This window comes from Haliotis rubra, unplaced genomic scaffold, assembly GCF_003918875.1.
Source record: "Haliotis rubra isolate DU_JTF1 unplaced genomic scaffold, ASM391887v1 Scf63, whole genome shotgun sequence".
NCBI classification, from domain to species: domain Eukaryota; kingdom Metazoa; phylum Mollusca; class Gastropoda; order Lepetellida; family Haliotidae; genus Haliotis; species Haliotis rubra.
This window is the reverse complement of record NW_025767335.1, coordinates 2,700,976-2,710,128: the sequence shown is the minus strand read 5'-3', so window position 1 is coordinate 2,710,128 and position 9,153 is coordinate 2,700,976. Positions and strand designations below refer to the sequence as shown.

The 9,153-nt window shown below is 39.4% G+C and overlaps 1 long non-coding RNA gene across 1 annotated transcript; it reads left to right on the top strand.

Annotated features, from left to right (window-relative positions):
• The first annotated feature begins 7,633 nt into the window (after positions 1–7,633).
• Positions 7,634–8,945, top strand: LOC124256474. Its single transcript, XR_006892931.1, has 3 exons — positions 7,634–7,812; positions 8,520–8,668; positions 8,873–8,945. It is a non-coding gene; the product is annotated as an uncharacterized LOC124256474 (long non-coding RNA).
• Positions 8,946–9,153: the final 208 nt, after the last annotated feature.

The following is a 9,153-nucleotide window of genomic DNA, read 5'->3' as shown; positions in this document are numbered from 1 at the left end:
TTTCGCATGACGTCAAAATTATCATCAGTAAAACCTAAAGATTTTTTTGCTAAAAGATAAATTTTATGAACTACCAAAGTTCGGCAAGCCTTTCGTTCGCTGATAACATCTATGACCTGTTACAACACCGCTGTGTTATGATGGAATGTTCAATGTCATAACAAACAGTGTTTTATCAGCTTCAGAGCACAAATTCATTTTGTTTCATTAACATTGATTTAAACAATAGTTTGCTATTTGTATTTCTAATGTTTGTTTTAGCAAACTTTGCTTCTCACGTTGTTAATAGACTCTGTCTACCTGAACCGTTGGAATCGTTTAGTTGCAGAAGGGAACCCGTAATGATCGAACTGGTCAAGATTGGATTATTTACAGACCGCCGCCATATAGCTGGACTATTGCCGAGTGCAGCGTTAAACAAAAAAAAGTACAAATGGTTGTAGAGGCCTCTTCTGGCATGTTCCTTACTCCCTGAACTCTAACTCTTTCTGCGATACCTGCACCAGTTGTTCTGGGCTCATGCACCAACTCCAATTTCTGGACGATTGGTACCGGTGTGCTTCGCAAACTATCATACAAACAAGGTACGTATGGGGGTGTGAACGAGTGCCAGCAAAATGCCAAGGTGCATAAATCAATAAAAAAAAATGAAATCTGCGAAGACCCATTTATCTCATTGACAGAGGCAGCCCACGACGACTGTGGCAAAGGCTGGGTCGCTGCTGGCGCTAACTAAATCACCATTTTGTCAGAACCTCTGCACCAGCTGTGCTGGCCATTGTAACAAACACATTGGCGAGTGCCAGCGTCACGCTAATGACCATACTCACTATGCACGTAGACCGCCTCCGTGGTGTAGTGGTTAGAACGACCGCGTCATACCAAAAGACGTTAAAAAATGGTACTTATTGGTCCCTGCCTGGCGCTCGGTATTAATGGGTACAACAAGGACTGGTCGGCTCGGAGTCAGTATAATGTGTCTGAGTGGGGTATTCATGCTTCACTGTGGCATGGCATCTCAGTCGGCTAGCACTATAAAACCAGCTTAAGTCTGGGCTAGTACAAGCAGCCGCACATACAGATACACACGCATGCACGTCGTCATATGAGCGAAATATTCTCAAGCACGACGTTAAACCCAATTCCACCACCATCACTATGCACGTAACTTTTATAGTCCATATTTAGGGCTGTAAATATAGACTAAGTACATATTCCGCGAGTGAGTTGGTTTAACGCCGTTTTAACAGTATTCCAGTTGTATCATGGTGTATCAGTTTCATGTTTCCCTGTAGTGTCTAGCCACTTAACAAGTACATGCATCGTGACGTGCGGATGAGACAAACCATCGCCGACTTGGTTGACATGCCAATTGCGTATAGTAGATCCATGCTCATGCTGTTGATCACTTTACATACCACCGCCATATAGTTGGAATGTTGCTGAGAACTGAGTACAACAAACGAACAAACACCATGGTTGCAGAGGCCTTTTGTGGCAAGGTCTGTGCAGCCGTAGGTTTCTATTTCCCTAAGTACATGTATATCTCTTCCTACGATACCCGCACCAGCTGTACTGGTTGCGTGCACGATCTCCACAATCTGGACGAATGGCATACAAGATACACATGCATGTGCGGAGCAGTGCCTGCAAAATCCTTAGGTAAAAATGCACTTCTCGCAAAGGGCAAATTTGCATTTGAAAACGTGAACGCGATGTTTGATCATATGTTTCATACCAGACACTGTCTTGAGTGACAAAATGCTCTTAATACACTTCATTCACTTTTGAGATACGATCGAAGATGCTCTTTTAACCAAGATTTCAAAGAGCGTCATTCCGCTCTTGCTCAAAAGTTGTTTGATCAAGGTTACCACATTCAAGGCTTCAGTAAAGCTTTCAAAATGAATTATTGCAGCCATATGGATGAAAACGTTTCGAAATTTGATGCATCAGTGACAAAAATTATGTCCGATGCAATTCCCTATCTTGACTTGTACCATACGTTCCTGAATTATTTCATGTGACCAATTGAACTAGACTTCCCTTTGTTCCTAACGGGTTCCACCGGTGGGGCAGGATACGCTCACCTTTTCGTGAACACCTGGTATCGTCACTATTTTATTATTATAGGATATTTATATAGCGCACATGTCCAAGCAACTAGTGCTTGCTCAAGGCGCTGGTATTTTTTCCCTCTATCATTGGATCTCAATCTTAACGGCACATCATATTATCAATCTCAACTCCCTGGGGAGTATACAACTCTTGCAGCCACTAGGCGCACCGAGTTATTGTGGCGAGGTACCCATTCACAGCTGGGTGGACTGGGACACATAGTCACAGGACTTTGTCCAAGTTCACTGCACGTTGCTGTACCCGCAACTAGGTGTTTGCACGTATTCATGTGGCCACCATCTGGTCATATATCAACGGATTCGTGGGTTCTATTAAGTGCACAGGGTTGTGTACTGTACACTAGGGGTTGTGACAACACTGAAAGAGTCTGCACACAAAGTTGACTCCAAGGTTTTACACCCGGTCACAGGTGGGCTCGATCCCAACACCTCAACCTCGCTGGATCACTAGCCTGGCGCCTTAGCCAGCTCACCCACCGCGAGTGATTCATACGCACATGCTCTGTCATCGTATCGCATGGTGACAATCACTGGATTGTCTGGTGCAGACTCGATTTGTTTACAAACAACATCGTACAGCTGTAATACTGCTGAAACAAATATATGCTCATGATATAGTCATAACTGTACAATCGACTCTTATGATGTGGAGTGGGTTTTATCGCTTTTATTTGTGGAGAGTGAAATATTATCAATTTGTTGTTAATGTTTCAACAGGGTATGAAGTCTTTGGAAGAGCCAAAGAAGCCAAACATGTATCAGAGATGACGAATAAACTCTAAAATAACATTAATTTTAATCTTGTGTTGTATTTAAGGTGACACCTTCTACAAAAGTATCCGCACATCTAGATAATCCTCTACCGCCACCGTAATCTATCCTCATGTAATATACGTCAGTTTCTCAGCTTAGCCAGTCTAGAGTACGAAAGTACAATCATCAGGTCAACCGATAGATGGATGTATTGAATTCATATTTTGTCTGCATATCTATTCATATGCACGTTTCGTCTCCATATGTAAAATGGCAGGTATATTATGAGGTATGTAAAGGATGAAATGGAATTTTCAATTTGATATATACGCACAAAGACACACACAAAATCTCCGTTAGTTTTAGGCTTGCATATCACTTGAACATTTACTTGAGGCATTCTGTTGATCGAACATTGTTCTTTCGATAGCTTTCGAACGTATATTCTGAACATTCTTCAACAAATAATACTGACCATGCAAAAATGATTCATGGCTGTAGTTTACCTAAAACTTCAAAGTTTCGTACACACTATCAAACGCAAAAGAGAACACACATACGAACAGAAAAAAAGCACACACGCACATTGCACGCACGTATACAAGCTCACCCACAAACGCTTGCCGTAAATTCCATTTAGTTCGATTTGAGTGGTCATATCTTGAGTATGCAGAAAACAAGCACGGAGTTGAAATTATTCCTGCCTTCACCTCCGCTAACAATCAGAGTATATGGGAACACACGCAGGCACGCACAATGTCAAAGTGAACATAAAAATGAATGCACCGATGTGATTCCCCCAAACACATAAACACGTACGTACCAACGTAAGCAAACGAAAGCACATGCGATCACAAACACACGCTCGAATACTCATAGAAACGCGCACTCAAACGAAGGCACACACGCACATACGTACACACACAAACAAAAACGAATGTACGCACAAATGCTTCCCAAAGCACGCGCATACAAATGCAGGCATGCACGCAAAACAAGCACACGCTCCAACACAAGAAAACGCACCTGCACTAAGGCATGCTAAAAATAGCACAAAAAAGGTAGTCTCCCAAGATTAGCTGTGAACATACAAGCTTTAATTTTTAAAGGTATAATTATGAAAACAGAAACGATTAAAAATACATTCAATATAACCTCAACCTGAAAACAGAAACGATTAAAAATACATTCAATATAACCTCAACCTGAAAACAGAAACGATTAAAAATAAATTCAATATAACCTCAACCTGAAAACAGAAACGATTAAAAATACATTCAATATAACCTTAACCTGAAAACAGAAACGATTAAAAATACATTCAATATAACCTCAACCTGAAAACAGAAACGATTAAAAATACATTCAATATAACCTCAACCTGAAAACAGAAACGATTAAAAATAAATTCAATATAACCTCAACCTGAAAACAGAAACGATTAAAAATAAATTCAATAAAACCTCAACCTGAAAACAGAAACGATTAAAAATAAATTCAATAAAACCTCAACAATACAACTATCAGGAAACGGCCACAGAGTTTGATGCATTTGATGCTTGATGTGTGGAGACGAATCAACGTTTTGAAGTATTTCATCAAGTCGGTTCTAGGACTGACGTTTTCCACAAATATGTCTTCAAAACAAACTGAAATGCACTCTCAATGTCCCGAATCCAATACCTGCGGCACGTCTGTTAACTTTTGTCCTGAAAACAAGAAGAGTAAAATTGGAACCATAACATGCAAACGTCACGTAAACTCTGTGAAGTTTCTGTGAAGAACTTTGCAAGTTTGATTTTCTTATGTAAAAGGTGTGATGAAAACATTATCATATATTATCTAATTTCACCTGATGTGTGCATTGTACACATGACCATGTGATATCACCATTGTCATCACAGAGTTTCGGTCACCAATGCCATGAGGAGTCTTTATCTTTTTCTATGACTGTATGCAAGACACTTAATAAAGCATTAACCCAGTAGAGCTATGAAACAAGATGCCTCAGTGGGATACAAGTATTGTGTATGATTCAAACAACGATGCCTCTATATATTCTCACACAGTTTTCTTCCGACAGAACATAACATTCTTCGCTAATGTTTCAGTAATTCCATGTACATAACTATAGTGATGGAAGTATTGGGTGTTCCTTGACTTCTTTTGAGGGGTATTAAAGACACACAGTAAATGTAAATGCTACTTCAAAGCCGGAGTATGATTGTCAGTACACTGTTCGTGTTGGCATTACGATTTTTTATTTAATTACAAATTACATTAACAAAAGTGCCCCCATACCAGTGCTTGAAATTTATTTATTTATGTTGTGGAATACTGACGATGTCTCTATCTCTTTTAGCCTTGACTGCAAGAAAGGTGAAGTGAAGACTGTGTACTTCAGACTGTCACATCTCATATCACTTGCATACAATACACATTCGTAAAATGTAAAAGACTAGCCTGTCTTCCAGACCCGGAATCATATCATTTCCCATTCAATCCAGCCATTTCTATGAACAGCAACGACTTTCGCGGGTCCCTGCAAGGGGTGGTCTCGGTAGCGTAAAAAGCGAACAATATTTCTTCACCAAAACTTCGCACATTCATTGATATGTGGGATATTTCGAGTTTCATATACATGTATTCATAAACGGCAAATATGCACCATTGCTGTGGATAGCGATGATAATGTCTCCTATTTGTAATTGAAAAATGTAAATGAACAAAACTTATTCAGGTTCTCATTTTCCCCATTTTCAGAGACTAAGCATTAACCTTATCCTGATAAGTGACATGCCCTAGTTTGTTATTTAAGTTGTGAGGAGACACATTAAGGCAGGTGCACAAGTATACATGCAATATGTAAAATGTCGTGCAAAACTTGATTTTCTTCTGTGGAAGTCAAAGGACGACATAGAGGTCACACACGCATAATGATAAGAGAGCGTATCTCCGCTATGCTTAAACAAGTTCAACGTTACCCAAGTCACTTGGACAAAATGTGTTGTGGGTAGGGGTACTATATTTGTGTAATGTTTTGTTGACGATGAACTATTCTAATACGAAAAAACACGTTGTAACTGGATACATTTTGGTAGTATCACACATTATAACAATTAATGAAATCGTACAAAAGGAATACCTGCCTTATCTTCAACTGTAATGACATTACTGAAAATATAGCACTACTTTAGTTGATAATATGGTTTGTTTATGTGTTTGGCAACGTCGGAGAAAGACGACATTGACATGTTGATTAGTTACGTATCGCACCTAATTCCTGTTCCACATATAAAATGTATTTCTGTTTGTATTTGACGCTTAGTTTTGCCATTTGATTAATGCCCTGAATAGATAAAGAATTACAGCTTGTTCAGCTGAGCTACTCTACATATGCATGACCCGGGAGGTCAAATGGCACAAATGGCAGATCGGGTTATCGTCATTAAATAGGGGTGCAGAGAATGTTATTAATGTTGCGTTCGTGCGAAGCATGCATACATAGATTCGTTACAGAACTTGTCCCCGAAAACAACACTTCTGAAAAACACCCAATCATGTCATGTTTTAACTGAATTGTCTGTACAGTCATATGCTATCTAGTTTGGTTTGGTAACTTTACAACTTATAGACGTCAGTTACTTTCACAATCGGATTCACTCTCGCTATCACTCTCTACGCCCAGTTCAATTATCACTTTTTCTATTTCATGTTCAACTGCAATATTTCTGTCCCAGTAGTCGCTTTCCAAATTTTCAACATGGGCACAACAATCAGTCCACTCGTTTACACCAATCATCTGACAAAGGTGCACCCCTTCACAATAATATACCCAACCAGTTGTGACACAGTCACGCAAAACATTAGTATTCACTTGATCAGGTCAAGCTGAACAAGCTGTAGATAGTTTGAACGTGTACCTTTATGTGGACAACACGTGCACTTGTTTAACACCAGTTTAACGTAAATCAAAAGACTATTGACGGATAAGATTTTATCATTTTTATGTGGCTATATCACTTCTTAATTGTACAATGAAAGATGAAAGAAATGTCCGTACTGTAATGAACTGTCAAGATAATGCTGCACGGTTTGACCAAAGGTGGACATGGTATGGTTGATATTTCTGGCTGCACGTCTTGATAAGAATGTCCTGTTTCGAATCCGTACATAACGATCTTATGTACTGTGCTGAGTGAGTGAGTATGATTTTACGCCGCCCTTAGTAATATCGTGTGTGATTTATCAGCTTCAAATCTTCTTCTGATAGTTTGAGCGAAATATGAGTCTTGACACAGCGACTTGCGAACTTTACATCATACACATGTGTCATAAAGAATCCCATGACAAATTGATTGACTTCGACGTGAAAATTGCTCTTCAGATTCCCCAGAAAACTGATCATTTCAATGTCACTTATATATACTCCAACAAAACAATAAAACCGACATACTGATATACGGTACTTTCTCTTCAAAATAATGTTACAAGTAATAAGTAATCCCTGTCATTAACGTATGTTCGTTGTGTATCTTGTGACATGGCATCAGTGACAACACGTATGTCTTATCCACAAATGAAAAGTGAACAGAATATAGGGTCAAATACCGACATTGTCCAAATATTCATTCGTGAGAATACACAGATGTCGGCGGGATCCCGATAAGGCTGTCACGAAGACGCACACCACAGACACTGACGTCAGTAAAGTTAAGCTGTACTATGGGCTTGTGTAGATTTGCGTCTGTGATTGGAGTATCATGGTCTTCAATTTTGGTCTGGGGTTTCAAATCGAGGCTTTTTGAAACGATTAAAGACTATATAAGTACCACAAAAGAGTAACATTTTACACACAAAAAAATAACTACAATGAAGTTTGCTGTCCTTCTAGTGTTCGCTGCTCTTCTCGTTGCCTCACGTATGTATTTCTAATGCTTTTCTAATTCCGGAAGTGACTGGGTTGTCTAACAGCTCACACGTCACGGTGTCCCCTACCCGCGGAGTCAGAAAGGGATTCAGTAGTAAACATGTGTGGGCATGGCACAGAGAAATCGTCAACGTTCCATCTGTTACAGCAACATTCAGGTTGTGGGGCAGCCGGGCATGATATGTCTGACAGAGGGAACTCATGATATTTGGGATCAGATCAAGGGTTAAGGTTTGCAAACTGTCTAACAGGAGAAACCAAATATTTACGAGATGAACATTTTCTTACGGATATCCAATATTTAAAATTTCTGCCTCTGATGCAGAGGTAAAGAACTTGAATTTTAGCTATTAAATGAATCGAGTGTTTAGTTTTAGAAAGATCATATGAACAGTTGCTTGTGAATAGACACGTGATAAAAGTTTGTTTAGGGAAACATCAAAATGGACATAAACCTTCGTTGTCGTGATATGATTGTAACAAGACGGGCCAAGCAACCATAATGCATATTCTGCATCGTAACTGTAACTGTAACCGTTTTCATTTACACATATTAGACATATTGGTTAACCCGAAATGTATACTTCTTAACTATATTTGCATTGGAAATCGAAACTGGGACTTCGCCTATATAAGGTGACCCCGCCACTCTTGATGACAGATGATGTTTCTTACATCTAACTTAACGTGTTTGACAGAGGCAGCACCTGAGGCGTGCGGCAGTGGTTGTGCTGCTGCCGGCTCTAACGGTCACTCCTTCTGTAACAACCTCTGCACTAACTGTACCGGCAACGTCAACTGCAACCACCACCTGGACGAGTGTGAATGCCATCCTCAAGATGTTTAAGTAAGGATGTAACAGCTTATCATTTCTTGTGTTTGTGTAATATCAAGCAATTAAGTTAAAGAAAACATAATATTCTCTGTGATTTATACGCTTCCATTCTCACATTCACATGCGTAATAAGTTGAGTAAATGAGTTGTTCAAAATACGTAATTGCTTTGTGTAAACGAGACGGTAACTAATTAGTTGTGTATTTGTCTCAACAGGGTATGAAGTCTTTGGAAGAGCCAAAGAAGCCAAACATGTGACATAGCTGACAAATAAACTTTAATAACATCACTTTTCATTTTGTGTTGTATTGAATATAACTGATTCTGCGTCTTACCATATCGAGATCCCTGCATCACGACCATAATCTTTATGTAATATTCGTCATTTATTTAACTTAACCTGTCCAAATTACGAATGTGCAATTGTCAGGACTATCGGTTGATTACCCGTGAAGGTCCCGGTTAGAATATTGATCTTCAGAAACCAATGCTTGTCG